Source organism: Morone saxatilis, unplaced genomic scaffold (genome assembly GCF_004916995.1).
Source record: "Morone saxatilis isolate NCDOM2014 unplaced genomic scaffold, NCSU_SB_2.0 Contig18, whole genome shotgun sequence".
Lineage (NCBI taxonomy): Eukaryota > Metazoa > Chordata > Actinopteri > Moronidae > Morone > Morone saxatilis.
This window is the reverse complement of record NW_023339740.1, coordinates 18,440,967-18,457,782: the sequence shown is the minus strand read 5'-3', so window position 1 is coordinate 18,457,782 and position 16,816 is coordinate 18,440,967.

Here is a 16,816-nt window from a genome sequence, read left to right as displayed (position 1 = left end):
TTTGGATCTTATTAGGTATAGATTAATTGATTAGTTCTCAGCTATTAAATTAATTAGCAACTATTTTGATAATCCATGAATCATTTGAGTAATTTCTTATTGTCTTTTTGGTCTTCTATGACAGTAAACTGAATATCTTTGCGTTGTGGACAACACAAGTCATTTGACTTCACCTTGGGCTTTGAGAAGCAGTAATCATTTATTACCATTTTCTGACATTCATGGACCAAACAACCAATCGATTGATCGAGAAAATCATCAACAGATGAAACGATAATGAACATAATCGTTAAGTGCAGCCTAATTAGGCAGCAGGTTAGTCACCCCAGGCTGACTATCAGTTCTACTAAGTGAATGACAAACTGCAGGAAGCAATCAATGCCAGTTGTTTCAAACAACACTTTCAGTTTGCATGGATTAGCTGTTGTTGCATGTGTCGCAAGTGTAAATGTATGTAACGCTTTTCAGATAGAACTTGGCTGATAAGTCGACCAGGTTGCAGATTAGATCTGAAATGATTTGTTGATTAATTATTTAGTTGAATGACAACAAAAATAATTGTCAAATATTTTCATCACTGATTAATTGTTTTGAGTTATTTTTTAAGCAGAAATAGTAAATAAATGCCAAACCTTCTCTGGTTCCAACTTCTCAAATGAGAGAATGTTCTTTTGGCATTTATTATTCTCGGTAAAACAAACAAGGCATTTGAGATGTCATTTTGGGCTCTGCAATGTTGTTTTTTTGCCATTTCATTGACTAATGAATCAAAAAATAAACTGCAGATTAATTGATAATGAAAATAATTGTTGTAATAGTGTATATGTTGGCTGATGAGTAACAAGAAACTGCAGTTTGGAAGATAGAAACAGTTGAGTCTGGATCACAAATTTACATGATTCTTCATGAGAACTGTGTTTATGTTATGTGTTGGTGGATTTTTAAGTAAATTTCAATGAAATATCAATATATCAACATCAAATATCAATATTGGCATTGGGTTAAAAAATCCATTTTCAGTTGGCCTCTACTTTAAATGTTAAAGTTAATGTACACTGGGGCGTTAATGAATATTTTACACGTGTTTGTGTGCTGGCTTGCTGTCTGATAAATTCTCGAATGAGCAGGTTTACTGTCTACTTTGAAACTCCCTCTGGTGCTGCCACAAAATGGTGAATTCATTTTATCCTCTTCAGATCAAATTGGTGTTTTGCATACTTTGCATACTGGCTTTATCCCAAGTTCTTAAGTGAGACACCAGCCCTTTTTCTTTTACTTTAACTCATCCTGTGTAAGGCCATTTAACATATAAAAGAAAACCCAATAGCCAAAGGCAGGTCCAGTTAGTCATTCATGTTCCATGTGAAAGGTCCATACTACTTACTTCTTATGTCATAGCCACACTAAAAGCTCTGGAGGAAAAGCCTGGCTCGCTTTGGGCCAGACTTTCATACTTTATGATAAATGTGCCACATATCTTCTGTACTGTACTTACTAATAGTGGTAAAGACAAATATAGCCTTGACGTTACATGCTGGTGTGCGTTCTTTGTCAGTAGTGGCGTTACGAGGGAGCTGCTTGCTGGGGTATGAGATGATGTTATAGTTTAATGAGGTCATGAAAGATGGCTCACGCAATGGGACACTCATGGCATCTAAATCATTTATATTTGTGATAATGCTGTCTTTATTATGCTGGACTTAAACACTTTCAGGCCTTGGGGAGCCCTGGTAGCTCACCTGGTAGAGCTGGCGCCCTACATACCAAGGCTGAGTCCTTGCTGCAGCGGCCGTGGGCTCGAATCTGGCCTGTGGCCCTTTGCTGCGTGTCATCCCCCCTCTTATTGTCTATCTTCAGCTGCCCTATCCAATAAAGTGAAAAAGCAGAAGATGAATTCAGAGATTGGTCTGAACTATCGGAAACTATCAGGACTGCCTTGCCCTAACAAAGCAGACAGTCTACCTCTGAACGCTTTCTTTTATAATACACAGATTAACATAGTAACACACTAAACTGACAGAGGGCTAGGCTGCATGTTGTCATTGAACAGTCTGACACTCTTTCTTTTAAATTATGCACATTCTCCATTGAGAACCTGGGCTTATCATTTATGTATATTGTGTGTTTTGCCTCTGTGTGTCGTGTGTCATGGTTATGTTTTTCATTTTCTTTCTAATCTGCTTTTTTCATAGTTCCACCTTTTACTGAAATTGTTCAGTTCTTTTTTCAGTCAGTCTTTAGAGAGCAACCACATGTAAAATGATTTGCTGCTTTGCAGGTTCAGCAGTAACATCAAAGATACCTTCATGTAGGAAGCTCTGTGTCAAGCTTTGTTTGAAGATTATCTGAGCATTTTGTATAGTTGGACAGCGAGCAGTAGTGATGTAAGAAGGAACATGGTTTACTAGCTGGAGTCATGCTGACAATGTTGCAAGTACATGGCATGTGACTTGGAAACAGTCACACTTCATACATTCATTATGAACCAGAGCAGAATTTCCAGTGTGTGTATTTAGGGTTAAAATAGGATGGAATGTGATCACATAGGAGCGTTACAGTTACAGTAAGGCTACTGCAATAGTCCTCATTATATAGTGCAATAGTCCTCGTTATTCAGCATTGTGTGAAAATCAAAGTTGCTTTGGTTAGAAATATAGTGCTGGTCTTGAAATCCAGTCCTAATACCATCATTCTAGATTCAACAGAGACATCAGTATCCATTTATTTAAGCATCATCTTGCTGCATCATCAGCCTCATCAAAGTTCAGATCTCAACATCTTTCTCTTCCCTTTCACTTTCCTCTTCATCGCCCTCTATTCCTCTCCTGTTCTAATACATATCTCTGCATCCTATTCCTTTCTTTTTTCACTCCCCCTCTTCTCTCTCTTTCCTTTCTCACTTCCCTCTTCCTCTAATCTGCCCATCCTCTACCACCTCTTTTTCCTTCTTCTTCTACTTCTCCCGCTTCGCTCAGTTTGCTGCAGTGCATCACTAGCAGGCACATTAACATCTCATCTCCATTACCCAGCAACGTCCTGCCCTCTACCACTGATTTTTTTACCACCTTCAGTTTCATCCTCCTCTTCCTTCCCTCACCTGCACCATTTCCACCACTCTTCAGTTTCAGTTTTTAATTCGTGTCATGCATTTTCTTTACCTACCTGCCATTTCATCCCTCTGTCTTTTTATAGTACTCATTCTTCCCCTATGCATGTGATCATCATCATTAAAGAGACCTCCTCTCCTCTCCTCTCCTCTCCTCTCCTGTGAGGAGCTGTGCTGTACTGTTTCAAGGGAGAGGATGCCCTTGGTGTGTCCGTGAGAGAGACGGGCTAAAGCTCTGCAGTAGCAAGCCAGTGAGTGAGCAAGTTGCTTTCACTGTGTGTATGTGTGTGTATGTGTATTTGGATAATAAGAGATGAAGAGCGAAAAGAAGCACCGCATGCGTGTGCGTTTGTGTGTGTGTGCGTGTGTGTCCTGAGCAGCACCAGTCGGTGTTATCTGCGTAATGTAACTCAACCAGGCAGGTCTGGTTAACATGCAGCCCAGGCTATCTGTTCTCTGAAGCTCACCATTCCCAAATCAGCCTTGTCTCTCCTCTTTCCTCCATCACTCTTCATCACATGCTTCCTGGTCACCCAATCTGACTCTCTTCACTTGGTTGCTCACCAACGCAGGTTAATTTCATTGAGTCATTGGGTGCATCCCAAGTCTCTTATTTGATATTTACTCGCTCCTCGATCCTTGCTTGAAGTTGTTCTGGTTCGGCATCTTGCAGGCCATCCCAAAGCACTTATTTCTGCTCAGAGGAAAAGGGATCGAGGATCAAGAAGAGATCTCTAAAGATCCATGAGCAGCTTGTTGTTGATTGGACACTGCAGCTGATTGGACGCTAAATATGATAACATTTCATATTATAGTCAGAGACAATAGGAGAGTCCGTCTATCAGCAAGAAAACACTTTATACACACTAGTTTACATCATTTATCGTCATCTGATGCTGATTTTGAAATATTAATAATACAATTTCCAATTTCCAAAAGACACAAATAATCATATTCTGGGTTATTCAATAAACGGTCACAGTATGCAGATGCAAATAATGAACAAATAATATAAATGCGTTCTGCCAGTAGAGTGCCAGTAAAGTAGTGATGCACAGATCAGATTTATTAGGAGGATGGCTCTTTTACTCCTGACAGTTTCACTGTATAAACCTGGACTGTGTGCGTGACCTTTTGGCTCAGCAGAAGAACACATAACACAAATTAACATTAGATCCTTCGTTGTGACGTGTCTGGTCTGATTGATCGCAGTGCCCATGGTTTTAACTGCAATCTGTCATCACTGTAATTGTACTTGTTGTTATTCATGTGCAGATGTTTGTTAAACAGGTAACAGGCTGCTGCTCTGGCAGTGATAACTGTGTGCCTTTTATTAGTATTAGCACAGTATGTGTGCAGACACAAACTCCGTCAAAAGTCTCCACAGATGTTAAAGCCGACAGCTGATCCAGCTTTGATCACGGACAAGGCTTTATGTGATGTTTCATTCCTCTAAAAACATATTTCCTCGTTTCTTCTCTCCTTGCATCCCTGGTGGGAGGGACTAAGGCACAAGTGAGGTAAACGTGGATGCAATTAAGAGACTTAAGATGCATCCCATGTCCACGGGAAGGGATTTCAGGCCAGTTTTGACTCATAAAGTAATGCAGAATCAAAATGCAGATGGAAAAGGGTGTTGCAAGGACTTTTGTTAGCAAACTGGCACTGAAAAAGGAACATAGATTGTATTAAGACGGCATATCAGGGACAGTTGTCTTCAGCTGCGGTCTTTAGCCACGAGTAAGTATTCTAGTCTCATCCTGAGGACTTCCATTGCAATAGAAATGGCTAATGACAGAGCGATAAATTTTATTACTTAAAAGGATTGAGGCTCTTGTCTGATTACTTCCTTGAAGGTGTCACTCAAGATCATCCTCTCTCTCTTTCTCTTTGTCCCTGTCTTCTGTCTCTCTATCTCTGTCCTTTTAACCCTTTCCTTTTCCTTCTCACATTCCCACTTTGTGTGTGTCAGTCTCCTCCATCTAAGTGTTCATGAGTGACCACCAGGAAACAATGATTAGCATGTACTTAGCTGCATGTTATACATGAAAGTATTTACGTGTAAGGGGGTTTAGCATATGGATTAGTCAGGCGTGTTATTGTTTCAAATTATGTGTCTCATTCTCATGTTCTATAATATACCACCATTCTGGAGAAAAATGTGAGCTGAATTGAACACTGACGAACCTACTGTAATACATAAATTAATTGTAGTTCATTATTTCAAATTGTAATTTCAACTTCTAATGTCAGTCTAAATGCCAGCAATCACTTTGTGTTTAACAGTTATGTATTATTATGTGTAGCAACACGTTCTTGTTTGTAAATGTTCTAGCCTGTCTAAATGTTAGAGCATTTAGCAGGAGAGAATGAAAATAGCTGTAATGTAAAAGGCTTATTTAGTCAAAAACAATACAGATTAAACATGTTTTGTTCGTACAAGCTTAATAGCCCAATCTTTTTTAACAAGCACAGGATGTAGGCTAAGAGCTGTTTTGTGTGTGTGTGTGAGTGTATGTGTGTGTGTGTGTGTGTGTAGGGTTGTAATCTGTGTAGCCTATGTGAGCTAGCATTATTCTCAGTGCCAGGCAGATCAGTTGCATAGCAACAAGAACTTTTTGAGGGCAGGAAATCTTTCACCAGTGGAATGTGTCAAGCACAAGAACAGTAAAAGTGGAAAGAGATACATACTGTGTGTATGTACCCTGAAATTCCCAAATCCAAGTTAAAACAGTTAACTAAAACAGATGGACTGTAGTTGAAGAAATCATAGTCAAATAATACAGCAGAAGATCTTGTTTAAGTACAACTGTGATACTCAGAACATCAGATGACAGCTGAAAATTGTCACTAATATGCATTGCTCGAATATTTCACAAAACAAACAAAATAAATATATTACTGACAGACCTACAGTATATTTGCCAAACATTTGTGACATCCTTAAGAACTCCCAAACTCCAACAGAGGTGAGGAGAACCGTGCACTCATTATTGCAGCATTGCATGGTATTAATGTCGGTTTCTGCACTACAAGTAATTGAGGTGATATTTAGTAGCTCAATGCACCGCTCTTGAAAAAGGCAATTGAGTAACTGATGGAAACGTTTGAGACATTTTGTGTCAGTTTTTCTCTACGTATAAAAGTGAACATTATCGTTCATATGTTTATGTCTATGTAACTTAGTGCTCAGGGAAATATAAATATAATTTCAATTTTTACAAAAGCAATTCTAAGAGAAAGGAACACACACAAACTTTGAGAAAGCAGAGAGATGTCAGTTGTTTACTGGAACAGAAGTTATGGTAACATAAAGTCCAATTAAAATGTATAAACCAAGTGGACCCAGGAACTGCATGTTCCCAAACTAAGACAAGCTAATACAGCAACCTGAAGTATTACTTGCACAGAAAATGAGAGGGTTAGGGTTAGACACTTACAGGCTGTATTCAAGTGATGTTGTACTGTAAAGTTGCAGAAATGGCTGCAGTAAGAATTCATATTATAGGGGGGCCAATAGGCAAACCAGTTGTGCATTTTATAACTAAGGCATCAAAGTTTCATCCCCCAAGGTTGTATTGTTGAGGCACTTTGTATCTTACCTCTGGTGACCTTGATTGTGGAACAGCTAACCAATTGTGCATTTTATGGCTAACTCTTCTCTCTCCCAACTCATCAAATACTGCAGCTTGATCAGTGCTCCTATGTATTATGCTTAAATTCAGCAGGTTGTTTCGTCTGATCTGAGGTCATAGTCAAATGGGTTTTGTCGAAAAAGTGTGATGACAGAACCTCCTAAGCCTGAAAGGCCAGAGGAGATATTGAATCCCTGGCCTCCCCCTGGAGGAGAGAGGAAAATTGGATACGCTGAGTCGTGCACACGCTGCGCTACGCTTGGGTTAAGGTTCTGAATGGGCATGCCAAGCCTAGTGTCACCAAACTAAAAGAATACTGTGATACCACCAGAATCCTAAAAAATATCCTAATACAACATTTTTGGTCAAACTGCCCAGCAAAACTTTTTACCCACACTTCATGAGAAATAAATGCAATCCCCAATCTTTAATCACAAGCAGGGTCCAGCGGGTTACCCACGCCTTTTGGCGAAGGGTAGACAAACGCTGATCTGCTCAGTGTGGCGCGCATCCAGCCTTGGACAGCTGAGGGCATCGCAGACCTGTTATTGTTCAATCTCATGTGGCTGCACGCCACTTGTCCCTCCAAGAAGTTGGACGCCAAAAGGCTGTGTGTTGTGTTTGTTGCTGCAGAAAATAAATCAAACGTCCCTGTTTCTGTAATGTGAAAGTTACTACAGCGTTTTGACAGTTAGCTAGTTAGGAGCAACAAATCAAGTTAAAGACAATTAAAATACGTTTCAGTGCTGAGGAGCTGGAAGCCGCGCGCGATCAGATGATTGATCACATTGTTTTAAACAGACACGCTGTGCAGAGTTTTGTTTCTGCTTCAGAAGATCCCAAACTTTGGACACTTTCTGTAGTTTTCTATGGCCTGTCTCCTCTCTTCGCTAATTTCTCACTCCAAAGCGCATTGTGTGACAGTAATAATCATTTATATGTATGGCTCTATATAAACAAAGCTTTCATGATGAGTTGTTCATGTTTTAGTTTATTAAAACAGAGTTTACTGCAGTTCTGTGTGTAATAAGAGCATAAAAACAAAATGTAATGGATGTATACTGCCTTTATGAAATTATTATTTTTTTTATAGAAACACTGAAGAAAGTTTCATGCTTTAGTCATGAAATGCACAATACAATACCTTCCATATACAAGCTTATCTGCACCACTATTAATAACCATGTGGAGTGTGTATCCAGCACTACTTGTGTGTAAAGTAAGTTTGTGTACATACAGAATGTGTGGTTTTTTTTGTTGTTGAATGGTGCCAGAGATCAAAACAGAATCAAGTTAAACAAGTTTGCTTCTTGCCAGAGATGACCTCCCTCCTATCTACTGTACACCCTCCTTATATTCTCATCTCTTTACGGTTTATTTGACCAGCTGTAAGTGATGATATACTATTGCAAGCTTTCTCACATACTGTGTTTCATTAGCACGGTAGTGCTTGGGGCCTTTGGCAGGGTGTTAAAAGAAACCCTTCTATGCATATCTAGTGTGGTTACATTAAAAATGACTTGTCACTTTCCATTACTGCCATTGGGAATCTCAAAATGGGTGTTCCCAGCAACCACTAAGTGTGGTAACAACAAAGGAAAAATCATCATGGTCATAAAGTGTCTAATCTATAGCTGATGTGTCAGTATATAGCTAAAGTATCTGAGTATGGAGTCGAGTGCAGAATAAAAACTCTACATACTCTCATACTCAATATTTATTTCTGTCTCTTTCCCTAACCTTTCCTATATTTTTCTATAAACACATTTATGTTGCTGAACAGCTTGCTGACATTCTTAGATGATGTTGTCTAATGTGACACTGGGTCATAGATAAACACAAACTACTTTGTACAGTATGATATGTGTTTTCATGTTGTTTTCTCATGGTGGCTATATTTCTGTTACAGTTATTTCTTTCTGCAAGGCGTTGTGTCTTAGTGTTGCTGTTTGTTATAAAAACATTCTTCCTGGCTGTTTTATGTTTTTTTCTTCTATTCACAAGCTAATTCTAAGCATGTATCTCAATTAACTTAGACTACTTAGACTAAATTAGTAATTCACAGAATAAGAGAACACCTGGCGGATTGTTTTCTCATCTTTGAAGTTTAAAGTAGGACTCAGAATATCTGTGAATTTAATGCTTTTTCTTAAAATACTGTTTTCCATCTCATTCAATTGTACCTCTGTGTTCTTTCAAACCATCTTCTCACTCTTTTATAAATCTAGTATTTTACTACATTACTGTGGTTGTTGTTGCATCTGGTGTTTGTCTTGGCTTTGTAATGTATGTCTATATGTACTTTACTGAGATGTTTAATTTAAATTCAAATGTCCTGAACAATTCAGAGTGGTGGGTGAGCGATGTTACCACATTGCCAGCAAGTCTCTCTTGTCAGAGGCTGGATGCAGCACAGCAGCCTAAATAGACCTGTCTCCTCTTTACTCTGCTACCTCTGCACCAGAGCGGTTATTTAAAGCCATGAGTCATAAAATCTGATTTCAAATAAAGCACTGTTTATGGAAATATATGATGCGAAATTGACATATTTTACCAAAATGTGTGAGGGGGAATATTTGCTTTTTCTTGAAACTGCACTAGTCATTATCATTGTAGCTTGCAGATGAAGAGTTGCAGTGCAATAACTGTGTGCATTGCTGGCAGCAGACCTCCTGACAGTTTCATACTGTAATTAATGTAGTATGGCCATAATCTGCGCTGGTATAGTTTCACACATCAGTCATTTGAATAATACGTGAGAGTGGCACTATATTACACAACGTTTTATTGGGCTGTAAATTTGCTGTTTGTCTTTGGCATCTATATATTTTAATGAGAGTCATATGTTTCAAAGCTTTTTGACATGTTGTGTACGGTGTTACTGTAGGCGTTCAATCATTTTCACATTGTAAAGTATGTTATAAAAGCACACCACATTACTGATACAACAGTACTACCTAGTTGAGCCCACATTAAAATTGGGGGAGGGACTATAGATCGGCTCGTCTGCCCATCAATCTGTCACACACAAAGCTGACACACTGGTAATCAAATTTTAAGACACCTCTAGGGAGTAATGCATGCCATTATTCATTTCTGGCATTCTCTAAATTACAGTGATTGGCCTAAGGGAGCACTGCAATGTTTTTTTAATTGTATATGTATCATGCACAATATATTGGATGTTACTGATCAGATCCAAATACAATGTTTGGATGAGGGTGAGTGTACAATAGCATTTTCTCAATTTTGTGTTCCATTTCTCTCTGGATATTTGAAACCATATCAATTTCTTTTTGGCAGAATGTAGTGAAATTCTTTGTAAATTTCAGAATTACACTTAAGTTTAAGCACCAAAGTGTATGTATTATTCTCAGAACAGGACTTCACGTACATGTTGCGACACCAGTGAGTGGGAACTCCTCAACCCCTTTCCCTACCACACTAAAGGTTACGTCTTTTGTACTTTCAACCTTACACTGAACAGTGTAAGGTTACACTAGTTCAGGCACCAAGATAGACATCAAGCAATAGCCCATAGACAATATTGTAGGCACCATTGACAGGCATTAGATGTGTTGGACGTGTCTTCTCCATGCACTCAGATAATCTGTCTCCAGCTTCTTTCCCATTCAAGGTCAAAGACGACCTGTAAAGGAGAGCGCTGTCTCTCTGTCAGCACTCTTCTCTTCTCTTATTTCCCTCCTCCTCCTCCTCCTCTTCTTCTTCCTCTCTGTCTCTGCCGTCCTGTCCTGTGGTGGAGGGAGCTGGCAATCGTTCAGTGTAACAACTTGGCTCTGATTAATTGGCTGTTTAAAAAAAAACATGGTCCTTGAAAAGTTCCCTTCGCATTGAAGCAACTAATTTTAGATGGAGTTTGAAGTGTGAAAGTGCATTCGGGTTTATTTGTGGATAGTGAGCACAGTGAGTTCTCCTATTAATTGTTTTGGACAGTGAGGTTGAGACAATTCCAAAGTGTCGTACTCTGTACTGAACATAACTCTTTTAAAGCTCCTCGCTGTCAACTGTGTGTAGCATTAGGACACTCTAGTGATCACTTAGAAAATGCTGTTCCCTATTTAAACAAACCCTAACCACCCTGGTGTCAGTTAAACAACAGTGCCTGACTAAAATGCATTCAGCATCATCTCATAAATAAAGCATGTGTTTACACAAAGCAGTTGTCTACCATTGCCTTGGTTTCCTAACGCAGTCCTTTTTACAGACGACAGAGTTAAGCCAGCGTCTATTTCAGTAGTTGAATCAAACAAGTCAGCTCATTACTGTTGATGTTTTGTGTTCCAATGGCAGTAGTTCCAATTGAATAAGTCATTGTACTTTTAACACCACTATGTAACACCAACTTTAGTTGGATAAAGCTTTATTGATCCTCACAGGAAACACTGAAGTGGTGAACCAGTTCAGTAATCCAGTTGCCTAGTATGGTTTACTTGGATTACTCAGGAGTTTTGGAGAAAAACGTAAATATATTTGGTTGTCCCTCCCCATTACAGCAGAGTTTCTTGTTGGCCTGGCTGCACGGCCTGTACCATTTTAGGGGAAACACTGTTCTGGACCAAATTTCATGGCAGTCCATCCAATTGTTGTAGAAATATTTCAGTCGTGGACTGACATTGCCAACTCTAGACACGCTGCTAGAGTCTCTAAAAAGCATGGCAATTAAATGAACCTCACTTACTGTGAGAACTTTCGCTTAATGCACTGATGTAGTGAACAGCTCAATGCCATACTTAAACAAAATTCAGAAAGAATATGGTGGCTAACACTAGACTGTAGATTAGTAATTCAGACTACATATGGAAGACTTGCAGTTTATGCAGAGTTTAATGATCTTTATCTGTTGAAATGTTGTTTCCTCTTCTCTAACAGAAAAGGAAGCCAGAGTGCACATTTGACTTCATGAGATGGTAAATATTTATTGCAGATGGCTATGCTGTAGGTGTATCGATTGAAACCGGGTTTACAGTTGAAGGACAGTATGGCATTCGCTAAAGGTTGAAAGAGAAACTGATGGAAGTGAAGCTCTCAGCGGTGTCTTAAAAGACTTGACTAGTGTTTGTTTTAATTTTAGTGATCTATATTGTCTTAGCATGGGGTTTATCTTTCCTTTGAGTATGACTTCTTATAATTGACTCATATTTGAACTTGCCTCCAGTTAAACTGATTCTACTTATTTCCCCTCCAGTCACTTGCTCAGAAAACAATATAATGAGGAGGGACTGATTACTTTAAGTGAATTGATGACTGTGTATATTTCCTCAAGAAACGCAGCTTTAGGTGCCCTTAAGTAATGATCATCTTCACTTAGCAAATAGCCTCATAAGAGTGTTCGTATCCGTATTTAACATCCTGTTTTAATATTAATTTAACAAGCAAATTATGTCATTACTCCTTAAAAGTAAAATAATGTACAAAAGCACTGCAACAAAAATGTATTAAAACATAACACACATTGTCCAGTCTTCCTAGGAAGACTATTATATTCAACTAAGAATGAACTATATTCACTCACAATTGGCTGTATCTATTCATATGCGTGTTCCAGTCTTTTTATAAACTATCTGGAATTGTCCAGCTTACAGACATGGAAGACTGATTAATCCTCTGCCACAGCTTAATCCTCACACCTCACCTCAACCAGGCATTAATTTCCCCTGGAAATGGGGGAATAAGAACTGAATATATGGCTATTTAGGAGGGAGTGTATGTGTCGAGAGGGAGAGGAGATAAATGAAAAAGAAAAAAAACGAGGAAGCCAGGGCAGATTAATGGCTTTGGACACCCAGCTTTTCTCGGCTGTACCTCACTGAATCCCCTACCAGCTGAACACATTTCAGAGGCAGGCAGCTTTGTTCGATTATCGGTACAACAATGTGTGTTTTTTTTAAGAATTACTGTAGCTGTGCTCCCAGGGGTCAGCCAATCAAGAACAAAGCCCCCCACCAGCAATTGATGGGTTTCCCTTGCAAGAACTGGGCACTGAAATTAGGCTTCCATGTAAACCTACTGTACATGCAGGGACAATAAAATACAAATCTTATTTTTTCTTATCTCTGAATCAAGTCTCCACATGACTAGAACAATAAGAGCTCTATGTTTTAATGACCGTATAGGTCCAAGAAAATAACTTATATCAGGAACAGAAACATTAGAAACATGGCGGTTCAATATTACAGCCTCTCTGTAAGCAATATGATGAAAACAGCTAATTCTAAGGTAATTAAACTACAACAATTCTTATTTTCAGCAGATTATACAATAATGAAAACACCACTATGAATATTATATTCCATTTCTACCAATAGATTACAATTTGTGGTTTTTTTTGTCAGTCTTCTCTTGTTTTACACTTGGATTTTTGATGCCAGGTGTAGAGATAGCTAATCCAATCACACCTTCCATGTACAGCTTAACTGTGCTCTTTGTAGAAAGTCAGGTACCGACATGGTGGAGGAGGAAAGTGAAAACTCTGGATATCTCAACAGTGAGCCTTAGTCCTTTACCTCACCAGAGTTTTTATATATATATATTTTTTCTTCGGCTTTTATCCCTTTATTTGATAGGACAGCTGGAGATAGACAGGAAAGGGGGGCAGAGAGAGGGGATGACACGCAGCAAAGGGCCACAGGTCGGATTCGAACCCTGGGCCGCTGCCCAGGATTTAATAAGAGACGTACTGGCGAGATAAAATAAGGTGCCCTTACTGAATCCAGTGAAGTAGGGATTAGGTAATTATTGCATTTATATAGCTACATTAGCCTGGTGACGTTTGAGTTCTGGCTGTCAGAGATACTGACAGAAACCTATCCAAGCCGCATTATCCTGTGTGCTAAAATGGTCCAAGCAGACATGTAAAACATTTTATTCGATTTTAATTTACTGTACTGGGCTTTAAAATCAGAATATTGTTAATCATATTTAATAATCATGTATTTAGTGCTTTTAACATCCCACAAAAGTTTAAAACATCTTCTCACCCTTGTATATTTGGCATATCGCTGAGTGTAAATGGTGTATCAAATGAATTTGAAAGGCAAGTTACCTGTAGGTTTGCCAAGGTTGTCTCCAGTTATTATTTTTTATTACCCTAAGAGCATGAAATCATATATTGCTGTCATGTCATCAAGGTGCTGTACATGCCACCTTTGATATTTGATCACAGTATCTACTTGTCTGTTTGAAGGACACAAATTGTTTGAAGACTTACTGTAAAACACCCCAGTTTATATTATGAAGCGTCTGTGACCACAGAATTCTTTTTAAATACTGAGTTTGTGTCAAACTCAATTTTTCATGTTGTATGGATTTAAATATTTGAACATAAATATGTTGACCAATTGATTCTTTGTTTAGCTTACTTACAGAACAGATGGGATTAGGCAGCTGTTTGAGGAAATTAATTAAAAGTGAAGAGAAACCAGAAACATTAGGGGGGCAACAGTCCCATATAGGACTTGAACCAAGGATGCTGTGCAACATGGCGGAAACCATCGATCGCTGGCACACGTGAAAAGACATATTCTAACTCCTATATTTGATACCAACACCTTCAATTGACTCAAAAAAGGTAGAGTGAGTGTTTGCTGCAGTTTTATGTGGTGCCGGCACTATCTGTCATTGTGTAATGTCCCCATCTCCTCTGCCTACCCTTGCCTCTGGGTTTGGTATGCAGAAAGGTTAGCTAAAGAGAATTTGACTGAGTTCACCCCAACTGTCGGACGACGTCTCCCTGTCTGCTGGCTCGGTGTGCGGGTGTGTGTACGTGAATGTAGGTGTCTGAGTTCTTGTGCGACTGTCGGGCTTGTGTGTGTGTGTGTGTGTGTGTGTGTTTCCATTAGTCTTATGGCTTATGGCTGTCCTTGGGGAGTTAGATGGAGCTCTCCATCACTCTTGGAACAAGGACTGAGAAAAGAGAAAAGGGACATGGCAGTGTAGAGAGAGGTATAAGAGAGGAAAATAGGATGGGATGATGAGGCCCTCATAGTAGTATAATGCCTGTCATACTGGTTGTGACTGTATGAGTCACAGTATGATTGCCCACATCTTAAATACCCAGAATTTTTTGTTTGTCATAACAATGGGATGACACATGAGTCTTCCACGAATTTCAATATTTCCGAACAAATTTAGCACATTTTATGCTAAAACTGCATAATAATGTGTAGTAGAGCTTAAAAACAAAAAAAAATCGGGGATATTGTGATGGACATTTTTCATTATTTTTTGACATTGTATTGATCTAGCAACTAATCAAGAAAATAATTGGTAGATTAATCAATAATGAAAGAAAATCATTAGTTTCAGTGCTAACCTTGCAGCAAAAAATATGATTGGATTAGAGATTTACATATTGGAGTTTTAATAGATCAGTATGTAGTTTGCATCTGGAGCTTTACGTAGTGGGAATTGTTGGTAATGAAGATAATTATGGATCGACTTAATGTTTGAGGCAGTGTCAAGTCGGGTGAAATGTTATTTTTATTGCCCAAAAACACAAAACATTCCACACCCTTTGAGTGTACTGTACAGTGGAGGTTAGCAGCTTTTCTTTTATGCAGTACACATATGACTTTTGATGGCTGCAATAACGTTCACATTAATTGCCTCCTATTTCAAAAATACCCCTGTGGGGGTGCCATGGTAGTTCAGTGTGTGCAAAGTGTTTTAAAGCTAAGGAGAGTCCTTACTGCAGCAGCCCGGTCTTACTGGATATCATCTCCTCTCTCTCTCCTTTGCCTTTCCTGTCTCTCTTTAGTTATAACCATCTAATAATATTTTTACCTGGTTATTCACATCCTCATTTTTAATTATTTTAAACATTCTTGTGTTTCAGGGGCTAGCTTCACAAATTGCAGATACATTTATGTGATCTACATCGGCCACAAGTATGACATTTGTCTTGATTAGTGAAACATGTAAAAAATAACGTGAAAGAAAATGATTTCATGTTGTAGATTTGGTGAAACAGGCACCAGACTCTGCAAGTGCAGACAGCAATATGTGGGTAATCTATTAGATAAAAGGGAGTGTGTGTGATGGTGACCTGTCATAGAGAAAGGTTAGAGACCTTTGGGACTCATCTCATTAACTGCATGCTTGTGTGCATGCCCACACACAAACACAGCGCATGGTCTTATTTTACTACAGCACTCAGGAGATGGCCAGAGGCTTCCGCAATTAATAAGGCTAATGGTTATTGGCTAGTGACCAGGATATGAGATGTCCGACTGACCCGAGGTAAACATGGCACTTTATGGGTTAACAGATCCCTTCTGGAAGGAAATGAAGCTTTTATGGGAGAGAGTGAAGAGGCCATTCATAGAGAGAAGGACAAAGAGGATGAGGAGCCTTATACTAATGTGTTTAATAGGCTTCTTAAACGACTGTCATTTAATTAAGATACCTAGATATTAGGATACATAAATTTCTCTTAAGCTAAATACATGTGTGTCTTAAGTGAAGAGGCGTGCCTGCAGCATCTATTTGAAATTGGCCTACCTGCAGGATTTGGGTGGGGAGATCTTGGCTTTCATATTAATGAGTTCTATAGTTAATTTCAAAGAGGTTCGTCATTTTACTTTTTTAGCAGGAAGGCTGTACAGCAGTATCACTCTGTACAGCTAAGTTAACTATCACCTTTTTAACTTAAACCTAGAATGACAATGACAATTTTACATATGAAGTCAAATAGCAAATCCAAATAAGGGGAATATCACGATGTGTTATGAATCATGTGGGTGGAGAAGGATGGGGATTTTTGTGTGGGTGGTCTTGACTGTGCAGGACTGGTACCTCCAGCACTGGTTGCCTGTGATGCTATTGTCCTCTTGTGCTCTTTCTCCCAGGTTTTGGTGCACTGCAGCCCTGAATTTTCTCAGACGTGCTGCATTGATATTCAGGGCCTGTTTCTGATCCCCATCACTGCTCTCTCTCTCTTTCTCCTTCTCCCTCTCTCTCTCTCTCTCTCTCTCTCTCTTTACAGTTGTTAACGCTCTATAATATTGTCCAAACCCCATCATAGGCTTCCTCACCAGACAAAATCATCACATATGAA